Source organism: Polyodon spathula, chromosome 21 (genome assembly GCF_017654505.1).
Source record: "Polyodon spathula isolate WHYD16114869_AA chromosome 21, ASM1765450v1, whole genome shotgun sequence".
Taxonomy (NCBI): Eukaryota; Metazoa; Chordata; class Actinopteri; order Acipenseriformes; family Polyodontidae; genus Polyodon; species Polyodon spathula.
Window position 1 is genome coordinate 15,325,760 of NC_054554.1, and position 24,335 is coordinate 15,350,094.

The 24,335-nt window shown below is 40.2% G+C and overlaps 1 pseudogene; it reads left to right on the top strand.

Annotated features, from left to right (window-relative positions):
- Positions 1-1,385: 1,385 nt before the first annotated feature.
- Positions 1,386-22,785, top strand: LOC121296704 (annotated as a pseudogene).
- The last annotated feature ends 1,550 nt before the right edge of the window (positions 22,786-24,335 follow it).

The following is a 24,335-nucleotide window of genomic DNA, read 5'->3' on the forward strand; positions in this document are numbered from 1 at the left end:
GAATTTAACCCCCTCCCTGCCAGTTCTAAACACATTCATATAGACGGGGCAGTCCCCCGTCACATATGCCCCCCCTTGTGCCAAGCACACATGGCCCCAACGGCCACCTCCCCCCTCAAGTCCCAAAGTTCTTTGTCCGGTCCTAGGATGGGGAGACGTCCGTGGTCCATGGGGGCGGCCAAGGTGGAATATCTTGTTCCCCATCTGGCGTCCTCCCGGCGGGACTGAACCCTCTGGTGGTGGAGGCGGGAACGGTGGCCAGGCTCCCTCTGGTGGTGGAGGCGGGAACGGCAGCCTGGCTCCCTCTGGACCCTCTGGACCCCCTGGCGACGCTGGACCCCCTGGTGGCGCTGGCAATGCTGGACCTTTTGGCGCTCTGGACGGTAGCTCCATCCTCTCTAACTTTCGGGATGGCAGCACCTTCCCCCTGGGCGACGGCGGGCCAACAGTGACCCTAGGCGCCGGCGGACCAGCATCCCTAGGAGGAAGCACACTGAGAATTTCTCTAGGCGATGCGGGCAGGCAGGCAGGCAACCCCAGCATCCCAGAGTGAAGGGGTCGGAGCATCCTTGGGCGGTGCTGTGCAGGCATCCTTGGGCGGTGCTGTGCCTCTTAGCCGCTGGGCAGCTTGTCTCCGCACTCCCCTCAGCAGCCGGTACAGAGGCTGGGAGGGACCTCCAGCATCTTCTGCTGGTGGTGGAGGAAGAGACAGCGCCCGCTGTCCCCCCTCTGCTGGCGTTGGAGGGAGACACAGCTCCGGCTGTTCCCCCTCTGCTGGTGTTGGAGGGAGAGGCAGCTCCGGCTGTTCCCCCTCTGCTGGTGGTGGAGGGAGAGGCAGCTCCGGCTGTTCCCCCTCTGCTGGTGGTGGAGGGAGAGGCAGCTCCGGCTGTTCCCCCTCTGCTGGTGGTGGAGGGAGAGGCAGCTCCGGCTGTTCCCCCTCTGCTGGTGGTGGAGGGAGAGGCAGCTCCGGCTGTTCCCCCTCTGCTGGTGGTGGAGGGAGAGGCAGCTCCGGCTGTTCCCCCTCTGCTGAAGCTGGAGGGAGAGGCAGCTCCGGCTGTTCCCCCTCTACTGGCGGTGGAAGCACCAGCAGGCACTCTTCCCCTGATGGCGGAAGTGGCACCAGCAGGCGCTCTTCCCCTACTGGTGAAGGTGGCACCAGCAGGTGCTCCTCCCCTGCTGGTGGTGGTGGGAGTGACGGGCAGTCCTGTTCTGACAGATCTTGTTGACTGAAGCAGAGCTAGAATGCTTTCATTTGTTTAAATGACTGTCAATCAATCATTTGCCAGCTACAGAACCATTCAAAACCTACTTTTAAATTATTGGATTAAGGTGTAGGTAAGTTTTTGCTATAGGTACTCAGTGACAGTTACTAGTTTGATATTAGAATGGGGCGCAAGAGTGAAACACTTAATGAATATTATTCACAATACCCTGACCGACTGCTGAAGTCTCCACGGCAGGATGAAGCAGGTCTGTTTGTCTCGTTTAGTGACTCTGAGTCCAGCTGTGCTGAAGCAGAAGCGGGGTAAACCTCAGACTCCAAATAATAACTGCAAGTTAGTTCTGTTCTATGCATATTATTTTTACCTGTAAATTTCTGCTATAAAAGTCTTTTTATGTGGTGCAGTTTATTTGAGACAATTTTTAAATGTGTGTAGGATCTATACGTATAGCTCCACTGTGACCAAACGTATTTCAGTTAGAATGTTGGTAACCGTGACTTTGTTGCATGTTGAATATGATTTTTTTTTTTTTTTTTTTTTTTTAAGCATAAAGGTCGATTAGACCCATTCTCTGTTTGAATGGAAAAATAGATTTAAAAAACCCAGTAAATTATTTAATCAAAGTTAATCAAACAAAACGAGTGCTATATTACGTTACAGCTGTTATATGAATATGGAATGGTAATGTAAGTCTATAGAAAATGTACAATTTGATATCCGTTTTTGTTTCAGTATAGTCCATATTCATAAAGCATTTTCAACAAAAATCAAAGTAAATCTGGACTTCCTATTGGGACTGTTAAATTAGCACTTGAAAGATTTATCTGACACGACAACTTCTTTTTGTTGTTTTCCAATAAGAAAAAAAGATAAATGCTTTATAAATATGGCTCTACAGTATGATTTCTCCAGATGTCTTGGAAAGCCGGTGAGCCAGGCACATTTTGCATTGTACAGAAAAGGCAAATGTTTTATTTTTATTTTTTATTCATAGTTTTTATTTTTTTATTTATTTTTTTGTTCATGGTTATCATTGATTCAGGTAGTTGCTTACATATTTAACCCTTCTATATGCCTTGTTTTCAACAGGTATTGAGGTTCTACTTAAACATTTACAACTGCAAATTAAATGGTTTAATTATTTTTCTATAAGTTAGTTTAGTGTAAAAACCTAAATATAGCTTTTGTAAATTGTTAAGTAAAAATCAAACTGAACAGCCTACTTTTTACTAGCATACAGAATCTATTTGACTAGCGTTAAAGTGTGTGGAGGGCTGTACAGCAAGCCTTGGCTAGTAAATGATAATCTCTGATCAGTACATTTTTGTGGTTGGCTATCGTAAGGAGTGTACTGTGAAGATGTGCAGAGCCTGGCATGACCCAAATTATTTTTACCTCAGCAGATTTTAAGGTCATCACAACTCTGTTAACTGTAATAATAACTAAATAATAACTACAATTATATTTAGTTAAATGTAATAATAACTATAACTAACATTAAACTAATAACTGTAATTAAAATTTAAAAAAATCATAACTATAACAACAACAACAACAAAAAAACCATAATTAAAATCACTGGTTCTAGTAATTTGTTTGAGATCAAGCACATAGCAAAGTCATTTTCTCTGCACGTTCTGTCTCCTTGTAGGAAAAACGCTTCTATCTCCTAGTGACTTCATGGAGAAGCCGGCTGCAGGTATCGACTCTTACCTGAAAACTGCCAACAGCTGGCTGGCAGGCAAAAAGGACATTGCAGAGCGGCTACTGAAGAACACATCGTCCAAGACAGAAAATGTCAAGGGCTTCTTCGGAGGCCTGGAGAGCAAGCTACGAAGACCAGTCTACAAAAAGAATGGGTTAATAATAATAATAATAATGGTGCTTGTTAATATGACAGTGTTAATAGGTAAAAGTTTAAATGTTCGACAATCGTTAAATGTTTAAAATGACATCTAAATATATGCAGACTAAATGTGTTAGCCTCTACAGTGTAAGCCAATTTATTTCATATTTAATATTTTGTCTCTTCCATAGAGAGTGAAATGCTGCACACATCCAATAACATTAGCAATATGTTAAACTCCAAACATTTAAGTGGGTTTATACTAAATTGCTGATGTTTAGAAAATTAAACTTAAAATAACAGCCTAAAATAACAGCCTGTCACAAAGATGGCCGGAGTGGGTGACATCAGACCAGTTAAAATAAGCAACAGAGAGAGAGGTGGAGTTTGGTGGAGCTGAGCGAATGGTTTCGCTCAGCATTTAATGAGTGAACAGAACAGACAGAAAATAAACGGTTGTAACATACAAAAATACAGGACACGGCACTCGTCGCCAAAATAAAAAGACAAGCAAAATGGACTATACAGACAAACACGGTGAGCAGATATTTAACTAATATTCTTATCACAAGTATTACCACCGCCTCCTATCCCGTTCTCCACTCACCGAACACACAACCCCGAGTATGTGAAAACATGTTGCTTTTATGCAGCTGTACTATGACTCGATTGCTAATCAGTCATTAACACAACATATAACAGAAAATACACACAGCGGCGGGCACTTTGCCACATATACCCCCCTTGTGAAAAGCACACATGGCCTCAATGGCCACCTCCTCCCTTAAAATACCCAAATTCTTGCTCAAAGTGCAGTGTGGAGCAACAGGCAACCCCAGGCGATGCGAAGCAGCTGGCAACCCCAGACGATGCGGAGCGACAGGCAACCCCAAGCGATAAGGAGCGACAGGCAACCCCAGGCAATGCCAGGCAGGCATCCTTGGGCGAAGCGAGGCAGGCATCCTTGGGAGAAGCGTAGCAGGCATCCTTAGGCAAAGCGAGGCAGGCATACTTGGGCGAAGCAAGGCAGGGAGTCAGGACAAGCTGGGGTGCAGGTGTTGGCCCTCTTCTCTCCCTCACTTGCAGGGGACTGGTGTGGCTCTCCCTCACTTGCAGGGGACTGGCGCGGCTCTCCCTCACTTGCAGGGGAAGGTGATGGCGGCAGATGAAGCACCTGCTCCTCTCCTCCAGGTGGTGACAGTAGTCGAAGTGATACCAGCAGGCACTCACCCTCTGCTGGTGGAGATGGGAACAGCTCCCTCTCGGGCTTTGGATCCCCGCGGTCCCCCTGTCTGGGCGCTGGACTCTCGTGGTCCCCTTGTCTGGGTGCTGGACACTTGCTGTTCCCCCGTCTGGGCACTGGTCACTCGAGGTCCCCCCACCAGGGCGCTGGAGACCCTGCTACCTGGGCTGCTGTTCTATTTATAGCTACCTCCAGGTAGCAGAGGACCAACTCCACACCTTCCTCCGGGGAGTTTGGGGTGTGTTCCCTCTCATTTGCCTCACATAACTCTCTGTCCATCAGCCACAGGACCCGGATGGCTATAGGCATGGACAGTGCTTCCAGCCCAGCATTGTCCCGGATCCAGTCTCTCAGCCTGACGGCGTCTTCTGACATTTTTTTTTTTTTTAAACAAGAAATTGCAGTTCCTGCTCTGGTCTGCGCCTAGGGGGTGCTGGTAATCCCGGTTCTGACACCATGTGTCACAAAGACGGCCGGAGTGGGTGACGTCAGACCAGAGCCAGGAAATAAGCAACAGAGAGAGGTGGAGTTTGGTGGAGCTGAGCGAATGGCTTCACTCAGCATTTAATGAGTGAACAGAACAGACAGAAAATAAACGGTTGTAACATACAAAAATACTAACATTAATAACTAATATTCTTATCACAAGTATTACCTCCGTCTCCTATCCCGTTCTCCACTCACCGAACACACAACCCCAAGTATGTGAAAACATGTAGCTTTTATGCAGCTGTACCGTGACTTGATTGCTAATCAATCATTCAATTGGAGTCAAGGTACAACTGCACGTGAATTAATAAAGTGCAATTCCCTGTGCTCACATATTATTACTTTTTATTTGCACGTGAAGTGCTGTGCAATCCTTGTGCCTAAATACAAATATACATTTTAAACACTTGTGTTACACAGACCCGTTTATATCCCGTGTACCAATGACTATACACCAACATTAACACACAACATATAACAGAAAATACACACGGGCGGGCACTTTGCCACATAGCCCTACAAAACATTGTTTCATGCTTCTACTGTGCATTTTCCAGGTTTGCCATATTTGTTGTTTGTCTGATTTTCAGACAATCAAAAAAAAAAACATTCCCCAGGCATCATCGGCAAAAATCAGATGGTAATGTCAAACATACTCTAAAACAGAAGTGTAAAAACCAGCTGGTCACAAGCAGTTCTGTGTAATTGCTGTAGTTCCAGGAACCTCCACTTTATAGACTCAATAACAAATACTTTGTGAAAACAGAGGGCTAATTCTTTACTTGAATGTTGCTGTTTGATTGTCAAGGGAGCGATGTAAACTGTAATTAGATAGGAGAGAAGTGACTGTACCAACAGGTGGCGTTGTTGTGTAAAAGAATAAAGTTATTAGAGGAGTAGGTATCTGAATCAAGAATACTAGTGAGACTGGGTTTATAGAGGCATGTGTTTGTGTATTTAATTTTTTTTTAAATTAGGAATTCATTAAAAACATAAACGCCTATTTTATCTACATAGTTTTTATAGGTACGTATCAGTACAGCTATAGCTATAGTTTTGAATCAACTACAATTTTAGGATTGAGACATCTATCTATCTATCTATCTATCTATCTGTCTATCTATCTATCTATCTATCTATCTATCTATCTATCTATCTATCTATCTATCTATCTATCTATCTATACATACATACAATGGTTTGCAGAAGTGTTCTGCAAAGAGTTCACATTTTGTTGGCACCTGAGTACTCCACAACTCTTTCAAATTAGACTTTACATGTAGAGTCTACACAAACTAATCCACATTGATAAAGTTAAAAAATGCATATAGAATATAAATAAGATTTACAGAGAAAAACAGATTAATCTCAGTTGCATACATATTCAACCCCTTTGCTACTGCAGCCCTAAATCAGCTCAGGTGCAAATGATTTGTTTGAAAGGTAACACAATTAGTGAAATGATTTCAGACTGTGTGTACTCAAAGTGGTTTAACTTGTAGGTATATAAAAACATTCAAGCTGCAACTCACATAGAGATCCAACAAAGCAACCATGAAGACCAAGGAGCTTTCGAAACAAGTCAGGCATAAAGTGCTAGAGATGCACAGAGCAGGGTACAAGAACATTTAAAAGGTGCTGATTATCCCTCTCAGCACAGTGAAGTCCATCATTAAGAAATGGAAGATGCATCATGCCACACAGACACAACCCAGATCAGGTCTCCCTCCCAAACTGAGCAGCTGGCAAGCAGGAAACTGGTTCAGGATGTCACTCTGAAGCCAACAATTACCTTGAAAGATCTGCAAAGTTCTGTGTCTGAGATGAGAGTTATCGTTGACACATCAACAATAAGCCAGTCCCTACACAAAGCTGGCCAGTATGGATGGGTGACAAGAAAGGAGACATTAAAAAAGCCTCATCTTAAAGCATGTAGATGATATTGCAGACATATGGAATAAGGTTTTGTGGTCAGACGAGACAAAAATTGTACTTTTCATTCTAAATTCCAAGCATTACATCTGGTGCAAGCCTAACATTGCACATCATTCAGTCAACACCATCCCAACTTCAAGCATGGTGGTAGCATCATGTTGTAGGGATGCTTCTCTTCAGCAGGGACTGGGAAGCTTGTCAGGACAGAGGGGAGTATGGATGGTGCATAGTACAGGCTAATCCTTGAGGAAATCCTATTTGAGTCAGCCAAGACACTGAAACTATGTGGAGGAAATTCACATTTCAGCAGGACAATGACACACTGGAGTGGTTGAACAAGAAGAGAGTTCATATTCTTGAGTGGCCCAGTCAAAGTCCTGACTTGAATCCAATCAAAATTTATGGCAAGACTTGAAGATTACAGTTCATCGACAATCCCCAACACATTTATTGGAACTGGAGCAGTTCCCCTGTGAATAATGGGCAAAAATCTCACCATCCTACTGTGCAAAGTTAGTAGAGACCTATCCAAAAAGAATCAAAAGACAGCAATTGATGCAAAAGGTGCTTCTACCAAGTACTGACTTAAAGGGCTGAATACTTATGCAACCAGTAAATTTCATTTTGTACATTTTCTTTGCAAGTTTTGCTGACATTTAACCTTCTCCTCATATAACAGTGTTCAGTTTAACCACTGCAGCTTTGAATAAAAAAAAAAAGTTTGTTTGAAAAACTGTGCATACATTATCTGTAATTCAACAAAATGTCACATTATTGGTGAAGACTTCTGCAAATCATTGTGTATTTATGAACATACTTTTGACATTTTATTTAACATCATGTAATCAAATAAACTACAACTTGATATTGCAAAAGTCTATTGGAAGCCATAATAGTAGTACACTATTTCATGTTAGATTTCGAAATGTCACATTTTTCAATTTTTGTCAATTTTTCCTTTAGTATACAGAATACTACAAAGCTTTATGTAATTCATTATCTTAACATAACATTATTCAGCAAGTTTCATTTGACTTTATGAAGCAAAATTTGTTAATTCTGTAGGTTGATGGAAAACTTTTGGCCACAGTTGTAGATCATATAGGTGAGGTTTTGATGTTTTTTTTTTTCTTTAACAGAGATGGTGAGAATCAGCCTGAAAAGAAACCAAGAAAGGCTGGTATGTCCATCTTTTTAACTCCATAATCCTCTGTGTGTGCGTGTGTGTGCATAGCTGCGAAGCTCCCTTGGGGTGTAGCTGTGCATGGGAGGGAAGCGGCTATGTCCTTTAAGACAGGTCAGCTCTCTTTATACATGCTTAAACCTTCCACCTTGTTTTTACAGTGGTGCTGCATTTCCCTGAAGAAAAGAAAGGAGAGAAGATCTAACTTTACACACTGTGGCAGAGCACAGCTCTGCTCTTTAGAAATTGGCAGGGATGGGGTTAAATTCCCCTACCTGCCTGGGTTAATTGTGTTCAGGTGGCTGGGGTTGATTAGATGATTAGTTTAATTAACGATCAATCAGCGCCCAGCCACCTGACATAAAAGGAGGCCTCTGCTTCTCATTTAGGAGGAGGGAGCTGAGGAAGTAGATTGGTGTTTTGGTGTTTTGGTGTTTTGGTGTTTTGGTGTTTTGGTGTTTTGGTGTTTTGGTGTTTTGGATCTAGTGAAGGCTGGATAGCCTGGAAACCTTTATTTTTGTGAGTGTATTTTTGCTTTATTTGTGTTTAAATTGCTTTGTTTTGGCCCTTGTGCCCTTTCATTTTTGTGTTTATAATAATAGTTATTTTTTTGAACTCCAGACTGTCTCTGGGCCTCTATCCACTCACCAGCCTGCCACACACACATTTAACACAGCAGCCGATCTGGTAGGTATTGCTAAATTATCTTCCTTTTAACTGGTGTCATCCAGTCTCTTGAAAGAATCTAGAAAACTAGCAACTAGAAATATCTTGCAGATATGAGATGCTTATCATTTTGTTAAAAAGGTAAATCCATTAAACCAAATAGCTATATATAAAAAAAGTTTTTTATTGAGAAAAGAAAGTTTTAAAATACAAAACTGAACGACTATAATTGGATAAGTCTCTACCCCGCTGCGTTAATACTTGGTGGAAGCATCTTTGGCAGCAATTACAGCTGTGAATCTTTTGGGATAGGTCTCTACCAACTTTGCACACCTAGATTTGGCAATATTTGACCATTTATCTTTACAAAACTGTTCAAGCTCTGTCAAGTTCCTTGGGGAGCGTTGATGGACAGCAATCTTTAAGTCATGCCACAAATTTCCGATAGGATTTAGGTCGGGGCTCTGACTGGGCCACTCAAGGACATTTACTTTTTTGATCCTTAGCCACTCCTGTGTAGCTTTGGCTGTGTGCTTTGGGTCATTGTCATGCTGAAAGGTGAATTTCCGTCCCAGTTTCAGCTTTCTTGCAGAGGGCAGCAGGTTTTCCTCAAGGACTTCTCTGTACTTTGCTCTATTCATTTTTTCTTCTATCCTGACAAGTGCCCCAGTCCCTGCCCATGAGAAACATCCCCATAACGTGATGCTGCCACCACCATGCTTCACAGTAGGGATGGTGTTCTTTGGTCATGTGCTGTATTGGGTTTGCGTCAAACATACCGCTTTGCATTTAGCCAAAAAGTTGCATTTTAGTTTTGTCAGACCACAAAACTTTTTGCCACATGGCTACAAAATCTCCTGCGTATTTTTTTGCATACTTCAAAAGGGATTCAAGGTGGGCTTTCTTCAGTAAAATACAGGCCTTATTTGTGGAGTGCTTGGGATATTGTTCGTACATGCACACTTTGACCAGTCTTGGCCATAAAAGTCTGTAGCTATTGCAAAGTTGCCATTGGCCTCTTGGTAGCCTCTCTGATCAGTCTTCTTGCTCGGTCATCCAGTTTGGAGGGACAACATGATCTAGGCAGGGTCTTGGTGGTGCCATACACCTTCCACATCTTAATAATTGTCTTGACCGTGCTCCAAGAGATATTCAAGGGAAATTTTTCTATACCCATCCCCTGATCACTACAATTTAACATCGGTGGAGGCCACTTACTTGGTGTGTGATTTTGAAAGTGATTGGTTACACCTGAGCTAATTTAGGATTGCTATTACAAAAGGGGGGGGGGGGGGGGGGGGGGGGGGACACTTATCCCACCAAGCTATTTCAGTTTTTATTTTTAATTTTCTACAAATTTCTAGAATTTTTCACACACCCTGTGTTTACTTGAATTTAAGTCGCCCCTCCATTCAATTTAACTCTTAATGAAAAAAAAACACAATAATTAACAGTTAAATTACTTTTTAATTTTTAGGTGTCAGCAGGGAACACTGTATTACTGTACACTAAAACATCAGATTACATCACCTACTATATTGCAAATGCAAATGGGAAAAGACAATATGTTCTTTCAGTATTGAGTGACAGTCATTGCAGTTTATGGTAGCTGGGAAAGGGTAAATTACCTTGAACGTTATTTCAGTCTACTTTGTTGTTTTCCCAGACCAATGTGACTGTCACGTTCTCAAGCAAAATTAGTGCAAGAAATGTGTTACATAATTGTGTTGTTTATTTTAGGTTTGAGTTAGGACTTTGGAGTTTACACTACTAGGGTTCCCGTAGTTAAACCAGACACAGACCATAATAACAGTGAGTAAGTTAAAGAATCAGAGAGTGATGGAGAATATGGCATTAAGCAGTACATACCTTAGTGTTCCTGTTTCTTGTGCTTCTCCAGATAGAGAAAGAAAGACATAAATAAATGATTGTTCATTTTGAAGCCGTACCCACGTTGATAATTTTAACAAGTACTATACTGGTAATATTATAGTATTACATAGCCTTTCAATTGCGTCTCCATCTTCTGACACATAGATGCCGCAGTTTCTCTTTTCTTCATCAAACAAAATGACTTTTCTTTTAAAGCGGCATTAAAAAATGTTCATGAAGTTCACTGTGCAGCCATTTTAATATATCGCTACTATACCGAGAGTAATTACTGTGGTGGACAGTACTGTGTACAGTTGGTCTTGTTCAAGTGCACCAGAATAATTATATATGACATATATATATATATATATATATATATATATATATATATATATATATATATATATAATTTATAAATTCATTAAGAAAAGATTCTTTTTTCCAAAGCGTCTTACAGAGACTAGGGGGTGAATTATGTATCGCAACTGCTGCTGCAGAGTCACTTACAATACTTCCTCGGTTTTATGTCTTATCCAAAGGATGGAGTACAAGGACGTTAAGTGACTTGCTCGAGGTCACACAGTGAGTCTGTGGTAGCAAGCCCATTTCTTTAATCACTAGACCACCAAGCCCAATATATATATATTGGGTTAAAGTACAACATAATTCCACTAAATCTTGCCTAGTATTATTCATTTCATACAATACATTGTCATACATAAAAGATGCATTGATTATTGTAAATGTGTAATTTTTAGATGATAGGTAATAATTCAACAGTAGTGTCCAAAGCATATTCCTGCTGTTTATAAACCAAACAAACTTAGGCTGCTTCAAATGTGTATCACGGTTTAAAGGGAGCCCCATTAGCTTTAGAGGCATCTACACGGGGACAATGATCTCTCTTCTTAAAAGCTGATTGAATGAGACAATGTGTGTGTGGCAAAGTGCCCGCCCCTGTGTGTCTTTTGTGTTGTTTGTTGTGTGTTAATGTTGGTGTATAGTCATTGGTACACGGGATATTAACCGGTCTGTGTAACACAAGTGTTTAAAATGTATATTTGTATTTAGGCACGAGGATTGCACAGCCCTTCTTGTGCAAGTAAAAAGTAATAATATATGAGCACGGTGAATTGCACTTTATTAATTCACATGCAGTTGTACCGCGACTCCAATTGAATGATTGATTAGCAATCGAGTCTCTGTACAGCTGCATAAAAGCTGCATGTTTTCACTCTCTCTGGGTTGTGTGTTTGGTGAGTGGAGAATGGGATTGGAGACGGAGGTAATAATAATTGTAATAATAATAGTTCAAATAGAAGTTCACTGTGTTTGTTTAGTGTTAGTCCGTTTTGTTTCATCTCTTTGTTTTGGCTACCAATGCCTTGTCCTGTGTTTTGTTTGTCTTGCAACCTTTTATTTTCTGTCTGTCTGTGCACTATTAAATGCTGAGCGAGACCATTCGCTCAGCTCCATCAAACTCCACCTCTCTTTGTTTATTTCCTGGTTCCTGTTTCTGGTCTGACGTCCCCCACTCCAGGTTCTTTGTGACAGTGTGACATCTCTACTTCTAGAGGTCGCATGAAAATCCTTATGTTATGGCTCTGCTTTTCCAATGACTAACTTATTTTCAGTGGCTGATGCAGTAAATAGAAAATTACCATTAAAAAAAAAATCACATGCACATTTATCATAATGTAGAGCTGGAAAAAAGATTGCCATTGCATAACGGCTTGATCCATTCCTGGTTTCACGATGAATTTAATCAGACACACCTGAGCTTGTTATCTATACACTGGGGCTAATCAAGCTTGTATTGAAACCTGGAATGGGTTATTTCCATCCCTGTAATAAGTTTTAATTTTACATAGGGCAATATGAGACCTGTATAATGATGGTAATAAATACATGGCCACAATTGCCCAATAAATGGCCACACCTGTGATTACTGGCAGGGACAGATTTAACCTCATCCCTGACAACCTTGCATTTACACCCACACACACACTATTTATAGCAGTAGGGCTTCTGCCCTGGCACAGTGTTACTTTAACTTTATTATATGATGAGGACACTGTACAGTGGATGAACAGTTGATGAGATTCAGAACAGCATTGCTCTAAAACCTGTTACTTGTTTAAATGCAGGATGCTGTGTTTTAAAGCCATGGTTATTAGAATGTATGTATTGGTGTAACTGAGTTGCGTTTCAACCACGTTCCGCAGGGACCCCTGTGTCTTCTTGTTTTCATTCCAACTGAGCTCTCTATTAGTTAACTAAGCCCTTAATTGAACTAATAATTAGCTTAAAAAGGCCTTTTTGATTGTTCTTAGCACCTACGAAGTTGCAGATTTCAAGTTGTTTGCAACATGTTATAGTTTAGTTGAAATCTCCAACTGTTTAAAAGCTGAAAGCAATTAAAAAGGACAAGTTAAGCTAATTAGTTAAATTAAGGGTTTAGTTAAGTAATTGAAAGTTCGGCTAGAATGAAAACCTGCAGACACAGGGGTCCCAGAGGATCGAGGTTGAAAACCACTGGTTTAATTGAAACTCATTTCACACTGCTCTGCTCTGGTCGATACAGGCACACACTGCGTTTCTAGAACGCTGCCTTCTTTGATGTAGTCCACAGTGAGAGAAGGAAGAGATCTCCCACTACAAGATAGATAAGCTGCCATAATGAACCTGGGGGTGGAACACAGCTTTCAATCTCTGTTCATTACAGCCTTTACATTTTGATTTTACATTGAAATGTGTTTGATGAGCTGCAAGAAACCATGTAGGTACCACCTTGGCTTTTTAAAAATATATATGTTATATAGTCATCCCCCCCCCCCCCCCCCCCCCCCCCCCCCCCCCATTTCATTTATGCTGTAGTGTATAGTATAATTATATTTTACTTAATATATAGTGCTTGGCAGGAGCACCCCCAGAAATCTTTCATTATGGTATGTATAACTGAACCAACACCCTTCTCATGCCGATAACGACTGCATCACCAGCCAGTCAGCCAATCAGAGTGCTGACTGTCACATAAGAAGACTGCAATCAATCCCTTTTCTAATAATGAATAAACACAGTGTACTGCCATCAAGACGGAACAGCAACAACAGTGACAGCCAAATAGTCCACAACAACAATAAAAGCTACAAATAAATAAATCTGAAATACAGACTTAAACTAGGAGAAAAACTGGCTTACAGATCTTTTATGTTGGTTTAATTTCTAATCATATTACTCTCACAATCACTACAGCTAATCATTACTCCTCCCCTAAGCAGGGTATAACTTTTTACGTCACATGTGACAAAACAGGCAGTTAAAAAAGAAACATATAATAATAATAATAATAATAATAATAATAATAATAAACTCTTGTGACAAGATACATGATGAGACCAAAGGTGGAGTATCCATGTTACCTGGAGATCTGGAATACAATTACAGGCTTTTTATTTCACACTTTGGTGTACTTTATTTGTTATTAGTTGTAACCGTTTACAATAGCTTGAAAAAGTAGCACATATAACCCCTGATTTTCAACTAACACGTCTGTTTTCATCAGTAACATTTTGAAATCTGGCCGTCATTTTCATTAAACTGACAGTTTGTGTGCTGTGGTGAAGTCAGTTAAGATGTCCACGTGACCTGTACATAACAAACCTTATAACCTTACAGCTTTACATAATAAGACTGTAAACTCTGGGAGTTCTGATATAATCTTTATGGCTGTAAATGGCTACTACGGATTATTATAATATAATAATAACTTGCCAATTACATGCTAATGATTAGGAAAATGTATTATTTTCTGTGTACTGATGCACCAAGGAGGTAAAATAAGCTGATCCCTGGAGCCAGCATTAGACTTTAGCCATCAACACCAGGCAGAAGGCTATCTACATAATCAGAATGGATGGAAACGCAGATGGATCACATTACTTTACTGTAAACCTGCATCTTAGTTGGTGCTTCTCTTGATGAGAGCCGAGTCTAAAATCAGCATGAAGTTTTAACATCTACTCTCATGTAATGGAAATCATGAACATCTGGACATGTCCACTGACTGCTGTGAATGTGCAGCTGGCAACAAGGGGAAGATCTTGTGACAGCCTGGAGAGACACCAGACAGGGGGAAAGAAACCCCACTGGGGCTGGCAGGGGTTAGCTACCCTTGTCGGCAGTATCCAGCTCTGTGTTTACAGGATGCTGGAGACACCCACCCAAGGCTTCTAAGAAATGAAAGAGAAAAATACCCCTAGAGTCTGCGAGAGCGGGGGCAGAAGATGACACAATGTTAGACAACATGGTTAATGACTTAGGAAAGGAAACGGGTATGAGAATGGAGAACACTTCACAAAGGACTAGCTCAAGATTTGCAGTTAGCAAAGACATGGAACTCCAGGTTTGTGTTTGCGTCTGGAGCAAGGCGACAATGGTCAGGGGTTTGAAGATTCATCAAGGGAGAATTAAATGCTTGAGGGAGAAGGGACAACTGCCTCGCATTGATCAGTACTTCTTACAAAGTCAGTCGAATGAAATCCAGCGACAGGAAGCAAACCACTGTTCGCAGGATATCAGCACCTCTGCCATAGACGTGAGGAGGACTTGCAAGAATCCAACTAGTGATCAACCTAATGGTCCTTGTGAACCTGGTCAGACAAACCAGCGTAAGAGAGAAAAGAACCTCAACGGGCACAAGCCTGGAGTAAAATGGCCAAGAGCTAGTAAGAAAACTGCGTGGGACACAGTAAATACAGATCTCTGTTTTACTTTGGAAAGGTTAAGTGGAACATTTGAAAAGAAGCTGAATAAATTTGGGGACATCATCTATGCATATGGAAGCAAGAGGTTTGGAGTTGAAAAAAGGAAGGAAAAAGCACAAACTATTCCTGGAAAGTCTAGACGACAGCAGGAGATTGAACGCATAGTTAGAAAAAGGAAGCAGCTGAGGAAGCAATGGAGAAGAGCGGAGCAAAGTCAGAAGGAGGCACTCAATCTGTTAAAAAGGGTCATAAAAGATAAGGTAGCAACATTGCGCAGAGCTGAGTGCCTAGAGAAATGTTGCAAAAAGGAGTGTACGAGAACTAACTTTTATAAAGACCCATTCAAATTTGTAAAAAAGTTATTCACCAGTGAGAAAAATATACATTAAAAGAATCTATGTTTGAGCTGTAGAGATATTTTGAGGAAATACAGATTCAAAAAAGCAGGAGCCTATGTCAAATCCCCTGGGCCGGATGAGATCCTCCCAGTAGTACTCAAAGAAATGAAAGAAGTAATTTACAAACCGCTAACCGAGATCATGCAGCAGTCTCTTGACACAGGGGTGGTACCGACAGACTGGAAAATTGCAAACGTAATACCGATCCACAAAAAGGGAAACAAAACTGAACCAGGTAACTACAGACCAGTAAGCCTGACTTCTATTATATGCAAACTTATGGAAACTATAATAAGATCCAAAATGGAAAATTACCTATATGGTAACAGGGTACTGGGAGACAGTCAACATGGTTTTAGGAAAGGGAGATCGTGCCTAACTAACTTGCTTGATTTTTTTGAGGATGCAACATCGATAATGGATAATTGCAAAGCATATGACATGGTTTATTTAGATTTCCAGAAAGCTTTTGACAAAGTCCCGCACAAAAGATTAATTCTCAAACTGAACGCAGTTGGGATTCAAGGAAACACATGTACATGGATTAGGGAGTGGTTAACATGTAGAAAACAGAAAGTACTTATTAGAGGAAAAACCTCAGAATGGAGTGTGGTAACCAGCGGTGTACCACAGGGATCAGTATTAGGTCCTCTGCTATTCCTAATCTACATTAATGATTTAGATTCTGGTATAGTAAGCAAACTTGTTAAATTTGCAGACGACACAAAAGTAGGAGGAGTGGCAAACACTGTTGCAGCAGCAAAGGTCATTCAAAATGATCTAGACAAGATTCAGAACTGGGCAGATACATGGCAAATGACATTTAATAGAGAAAAGTGTAAGGTACTGCACGCAGGAAATAAAAATGTACATTATAAATATCATATGGGAGATATTGAAATTGGAGAAGGAATCTATGAAAAAGACCTAGGAGTTTTTGTTGACTCAGAAATGTCTTCATCTAGGCAATGTGGGGAAGCTATAAAAAAGGCTAACAAGATACTCGGATACATTGTGAAAAGTGTTGAATTTAAATCAAGGGAAGTAATGTTAAAACTGTACAATGCCCTTGTAAGACCTCATCTTGAATATTGTGTGCAGTTCTGGTCACCTCGCTATAAAAAGATATTGCTGCTCTAGAAAGAGTGCAAAGAAGAGCGACCAGAATTATTCCGGGCTTAAAAGGCATGTCATATGCAGACAGGCTAAAAGAATTGAATCTGTTCAGTCTTGAACAAAGAAGACTACGTGGCGACCTAATTCAAGCATTCAAAATTCTAAAAGGTATTGACAGTGTCGACGCAAGGGACTTTTTCAGCCTGAAAAAAGAAACAAGGACCAGGGGTCACAAATGGAGTTTAGAAAAAGGGGCATTCAGAACAGAAAATAGGAGACACTTTTTTACACAGAGAATTGTGAGGGTCTGGAATCAACTCCCCAGTAATGTTGTTGAAGCTGACACCCTGGGATCCTTCAAGAAGCTGCTTGATGAGATTTTGGGATCAATAAGCTACTAACAACCAAACGAGCAAGATGGGCCGAATGGCCTCCTCTCGTTTGTAAACTTTCTTATGTTCTTATGTTCTTATGATTCCTTCACCCAAGTGGAAAGAAGTAGAGTAAGCTGTGAAAAAAGCAAAGGCTTCATCTCCAGGGCCTAATGGAGTAATGTGCAAAGTGTACAAGAATGCTTCTGGAGTTCTATGAATCCTGTGGAACTTTATGAAAGTAGCATGGGACAAACATATTGTGCCAAGAGAATGGCGCAGAGCAGATGATGTCTTTGTACCAAAAGAAAAAGATTCTACAAGCATCAGTCAGTTTTGCCCTATTTACCTGTTAAATGTGGAAGGCAAGATTTTCTTCAGCATTATTGCTCAGAGATTGTCTATTTACCTATTAAGAACTGTTTCATTGACACTTCAGTACAAAAGGCCGGCATTCCAGGTTTCCCGGGATGCTTAGAACACATCAGTGTGATCTGGCAACAAATCAGCTGAAAAGGAGAGGAAGGAGCTCCATGTCACATTCCTGGATTTGGCTAACGCATACGGTTCAGTGCCATATGAACAACTTTGGGCTGCATTTGATTTTTTCAGTGTACCAATGACAATAACACATTTACTAAAAGCTTACTTTGGAGATTTGCAATTTTGTTTTTCAACTTCAGAATTCAGCACTACGTGACAATGCCTAGAAGTTAATGGCAGGATGCACCATTTTTCCACTGGATTTTACCATGGCAATGGAAGTGATTATTAGGGCATCAAAATGGGTAGTGGGAGGAGAGAGCTTGGCTTCTGGAATGCGACTACCACCAATTCGAGCATACATGGATGACATGACAACAATGACTACAACAGTAGCCTGCACTAATCGGTTATTGGGCAAATTAACTAATAACATTGAGTGGGCACGAATGCAATTCAAGCCCACTAAATCAAGGAGCATCTCTGAGAAGCCAACGAAAAGTCTTAGGAGATGTTATGATAGGGACCTAAAGGACACAGCTTGTGTGAGAGAAGTGAGACAACAAGCAGTAGAAGTGTTGAAGAGCATAGACAGCAGCGCTTTACTGGGCAAACTGAAACTCTGGTGCTTTCAGTTTGGTCTACTGCCAAGGCTGCTGTAACCACAGACTGTGTATGAGGTTTCCTTGACAATAGTAAAGAAGCTGGAAGTTTTAATCAGTTCATACGTCAGGAACTGGTTGGGAGTTCCACGTTGCCTCAGCAGAGTGGGGCTTTATGGTAAAGGAATGATGCAGCTATCAGTGTCTGCTATGACAGAGGACTTTAAGTATGCCAAGATCCAACTGGAAATGACATTAATAGAGTCATGAGATAAATGCATAAGGGAGGCAGCACCTGTGTTGAAAACTGGAAGGAAGTGGGCGGCAAATGAAACCGTGGAAGATGCAAAGGCTGCCCTTCGAATTGGTGATATCATGGGGCAAGTTCAGCATAGAAGAGGGGGGTCTTGGTCTTAGTTCAGCTCCTCCTACATGGCACAAGGCAACCCCAGCTCAACAGAGGAAGCTGGTAGTCAATGATGTGCAAAAGCAGGAGGAGAGGATGAGGTGCTTAAAGGCAGTTTCTCAGGGCAAACAGGTAGAAAGGATGAGATGGGAGAGTGTGGAACAACACAAGATCGGCTGGCGAGACCTATGGATAATGGAAGAAGACAGGATCAGTTTCCTTATCAGGTCAACATATGATGTTCTCCCATCACCACAGAACCTAAACCATCATCTTTAAGGCACATTTTGACAGGATGTAAGGTGGGTCTTAGTAAAGGATGGTTTGCGTGGTGCCATGACCAGGTGCTGCCTTGTTTGGCCTTAGGATTGGAAGACAAACATAACATGGCCAATAAGTTGCCACCAGTTCCATCAAAACATTACACACAAAGGACAACATTCCTCCGTCCAGGGGAGCAACCACCAAGAAAAGGTATTAAACTCAAGCCTTGTTTAGGACAACTGGAAGCTGCTACTGGAAAATGCTGGTAGATGTTGGTCAACAGCTTATTTTTAAACCTGAGATTGCCACAACTAACCTTCAACCAGATATTGTCTTGTGGTCTGGATCAGCATGCCTTGTTCATCTTGTAGAGTTAACAGTGCCATGAGATGATGTTGTGAATGAGGCGTATGAGAGGAAGAGACTTTGGTATGTTCAACTAGCTGCTGAAGTGGATGGAGAGTCTGGGTTTACCCAGTGGAGGTAAGTTATCGAGGATTTGTGGCACACAGTAAAACCCAGTTTCCCAGAGATGTCGGATTCAGTGGTAATAAGTTTCATAGTGAAGAACTTATCTGAAGCAGCAGAGAGGATCAGCAACTGGCTGTGGTTGACAGAAAGATTCTGTTTGGGGATTTCAAGCACAATAGAAAGAAAGCCCTTTGAGGTATTGTGGGCTAGTCGACGAAACACCAAGGATGGAAGATGCCCACTTGAAGACCACTAAGATGTACCCTACTCAGTTCAATCCAGACAGTTGTCATGCTGAGGTGCTGGGGAGACCACACTGTGGTTGATCCCTGGAGCCAGCATCACAGCCGTTGTGTGTGCTTATGCACCAGGGAAGCAAAATAAGCTGATCCCTGGAGCCAGGATTACACTTTAGCCATCAACAACAGGCATAAGGACATCTACGTCATCGGAACGGATGGAGACGCAAATGGATCACATTAGTTTACTGTAAAACTATGTCTTAGTTGGTGCTTATCTTGGCAAGAGCCGATTCTAAACTCAGCATGAATTTTTAACAGCTACTCTCATGTAATGGAATTCATTCATTTTAATATAAGACACTAATAGAATTCAAATACAAATGAAACTTGAAATGTGCACTTACCGTGCTCGATCATGGAAGAGCAGCAGAATTCAAATCATGCAGTAGTACTGTACTAACATCCGATGCCACCAACATATTTGCAGAAGCAGAAGGTTCAGTGCTTTTACTGATTTTTTTATTTATTTTTTCCTCTGTCATTCTGGATCATCAGAAGAGTGATTTTTTTTGCTCTTTTTGAAGCTTCAACCAAACATCTGCTTCTGTCTGCTGATTACCACCACTAAATAAACAACACAATTCTATAACCTTAAATTTTAACATATTCTCTGGAGTGTAAACTGTTTAAATATTCATTGTTTTGTGCTGTGTAATTCTAAACATGTAGCACACACATGTCTTAGTGTAACCTGTTTTTTTTTCAATATCTTTCCTATTTTGTCAGGATTTATTGATTTTTTGACAGTAATATACGTATACAGTATATCCTTATCTTTTTGTATGGCAGTTTACAACTACCTGGTCTTCGGCTCTTTATTCCAGAGACCAAGTCTAGCTTTTCCCTGGGTTTATTCCACCATCTGGTTTTCACTTTATTAAGTCCTTTTCCTGTGAGATTCCTCTGAGAGAGACTGATAGGCTGCCTGGGGAGCTGGAAGTTATACATCTGTTCTTTCCCAGAAGTAAGCCTGTGTATATGGTCAACCAGTGGTGGGGTTATGCTACCTTTAGGCACATTTGTCTCTAAAGTACGTTACAGTACTTACTGTAACATTGCATTGCACTGCATTGTCTGTGGAATATAAACCAGTTGTGCTCCAGATGTAGGTTGCTATGGAAAAGTTGTCCTTGTAAAGTGATCACACATACGACATGCTTTGCTTTGCTTTTTGCATGAACTGTCTATCTTGTGTTTGTCATTAGCTTCTTTTCTCCTTCTCCCTCCATTTTCTTTTTTTTCATCTCTTGCATGCATCTTTTAACCCTTTGTTTCCTTGTGCCCTGCTGCTCTCCAGGAGATATGCTGGGGAGGAAAAGGAAAAGAGGTCAGTCTTTTCAACCAATTCTCTTTCTCTTTCTCTCACTTTCTTTCGACCATTACAAAAAGCTCTACTTGATACCAGAGGGGTTTTTAGTTTGTGGTTCAAAGACTAAGCTATATATGCTACACTGAAATCATGACTACTTGATTTCATAGCACCAAGTATACAAAGTGGCATTTGCCATTTACCGTTGCCTAGCAGTGTTAAATCGACCCGGGATTACATTTTATTTTTAATTAAGGTGGCACCATTAAAACCATGATCAAAGCATATGTTACATCTTAATTGAAATGTATTGGGAGCAGCAGTAGTACATTTATTTGCAGTAGCTGAGTAGTTCAATGCTATAGAGGGTGTTCCAAAATAATTTGGAATCATTGTTGGCCTGTTTTTTTTTTTTTTTTTTTTTTTTTTTTTTTTTGGAAAACCATCAACAAAATGTATTTGTGGCTATAGTACAAACATAATAACTAGTCAGGGTTATTATATCTCCCTTGCACTGAACAATATTGTCCCCATTTGCTAATTTGGCCACAACATAAATAAACTGTTTATATATTATGATGGTTATTTCTGCGGAGCTATGTTGACAAAGGTATCTTCAAAACCTACCCTTAGATCTCAAAGTACTAATAAAAGTATATCGATAAACATGACTGATCTAGTGTATCATGCTTGGCTTTAGTTGAGAGTGGCGTGAAAAACATCTAATTAATATGAAATTAATTTTAATTCAAAATTAACTTGTATATCCGAGCAGCTGCAGGCTTTGGCACAGACTGTTTGCTTTGGCAAAATGAATGGCTTTAGAGGATCATCCGGAAATAAAAGCTCTTGTTGAAAACTGACCAGCACATCTTTGCTTAATTTTAACCACCTTCTTTTTTTAACTATCTCAAATCTAACTCCCACTGAAAAAAACTTCCAGACTGTCACTTAGAGGATTTTTGTAACTGTGACATGCATCTCTTGAATTTGAATTAGCTTAAGGCATTCAAAATAAATACTTATATTTATATAAGTATAATAATAATACCTGTTATTTTGTCTACATTTTGTTCAATTTGGTTATGTAATTTAGCTGTTTGTGTGGGACCTTGCCTCTAACATTAACTACTGTGTTTGTTTGCTCTCTATCAATCTCTATCATTCTTTTTCTTTTTTTTTCTTTCTCTGTCTCCCTCTCTTTCTCTTGACTGGGAGACTAACCTAATAGTACGTTGTTTTGTTTGCTTTAAAGTAATCATATTTGTAATATTCTCCACCCACTGTCTTAATAGTGTAAGATTACTGTTAGTCACTGCTAACTTAGATGAAAGATTGAATTTGCTACGACAGCTACTTTGTCTACTAGCAGTTTACTCTGTACCACACCACCTCCTTAGTAAAAGTAGCCATGTAGGTGGCCCAGCTAAGCTCTAAGCTGTGGATTGTGCCTTTGCCAGGGAGAAGTAGTGTCACATGAACCAGGAAGAAAAGCATGACAGCCTGAGGTTCAATGAAAATATTGCATTTGGACAACTGGGGTGAGTAGTAATTTCAAACGTTTTCCAAAGTAGCACCTTGTCACATTGATCTTGGGGGGGAACTACACACCTGACATTAGGTCATTGTTTTGGAAGCATTGTCTGTGAAATATCTGCATATCCAAAGTATAAGCACAAGTAACATGCAAGCATTGTTGTTTTTTTTTTCCTGCAGAACCTTCACACACAACATGCTGGCCTTCGGACTCAGTTGGAAGCTCTGCAACAATTTTTTGAAGAAGCAAGCGGTCATTGGCAATCTGAATGAAGGTGCTGAATACAGTTTAAACATGAATTAAATAAATTTTCTAAATAAAATATATTTTGTAACATTTACTGAAGAATTATGTCTGGATTTTGTAAATGGTCAAAGACCCGGAACACGATTTGCTTATAAGCAATCTAACAAGTTACAGTCCTGACATCCTGTCATCAGAGATCCAGCTTGCTGAGAGAGCCCTCTAGTGGTTTAAATACACTACACACGCTTCCCTTACAGACAGAGAAGTTATTGTACATTCAATAAATACCATATTGGAAACTCACCAATGTGGAAGAGAGGGCTAATCTAATGTGTTGTGTATCTTCAGGAACTTTTTAAAACAAAAAAAATAATTGATTCTGAATATTACAAGTTCTACTCTACAATGATAAAGTGATAACTGATCTGCTTTTGAACATTCTGATGGGAGGATACCATATTATACTTGTATCGATTGACTTTTTGGCTGTGAATGTTTTTCAATTTGAGACAATAAAGACCGCTTATATATTTTTTATTTTATTTTTTAGCTTTTCTCTGCGCATATCTAGAAAATAAAAAAAGCACAAACAAAATCTCAACATGTTTTGACAGAGTCTTAATCATGAGTAAACTTAATTTGATACAGAAAAACACCCCTTTTTTATACACTCTGTATCAAATTAAGTCTACTTATGATTAAGACTGTCGAAACACTTTGAGATTTTGTTTGTGCTTTTTTATTTTCTAAAAAATATGTGGAGAAAATAAAAAATAAGAATAATGAAAATAATTTGTTAAAATAAATTATTTTTGTGAAGAAGTGGTTGTCTTTTTCATCAATGATTTTCTTTTAAAATGAATTAATTAAACTGTTTAATGCCTTATTAGAGTAGGTCCCCAGATAATTCTAGTTCTGTGAGGCTAACCCAACCAAAATAACTGTGCTCAATTCCCAACATAACTAATACAAGTGCCAGTTTCATGAGAAACAGTCACAAGGGAATACTACTCATCGCCAATTAAAACACTGTGAAAGTATTTGTAAAAATATTGTGTAATGATAGTCCCTCTGGGAGCTAATGCCAAACAACGCAAACACATTTCACACTGCACACAATCCTGTGCTGCTGACTGGGCAGGTTAAGGGGAGGGGCACTCCCTTTTTTTCTTCTCCATATTTTCTTCTCAATTTTATGGGACATTACAGATCTGCTCAGTGGGGCTCCTTCCTGTTATCTTGTCAAGAGAAATAATCAGGGGGAAGCAAGCGGTGTCCCTCTCATTAAACTGTGATAAGATTTGGACTGATGATTGATCAACCTGTTGCACTGAATGATTTGTGCTGATCCACCTTTTTCTTTTTTTTCTTTTTTTTTTACATGAAGTTATTAAAAATGCTGTTGTCTTTTTTGTGGATCTAGGCTGCAATGTGTTACCATCAAAATATGTCACTATAATATGTCATGCCCACAACTATTACGCTGGCCTGTCGTTTCTGGTGTTCTTGTAAACACTCCAAAAAATTTAAACACAAATAAATAAATACTGGGAAACAAAAGACAATTGCTTAGAAATGCATTGGTCTGTTTAGGTAAAAAGCATGAC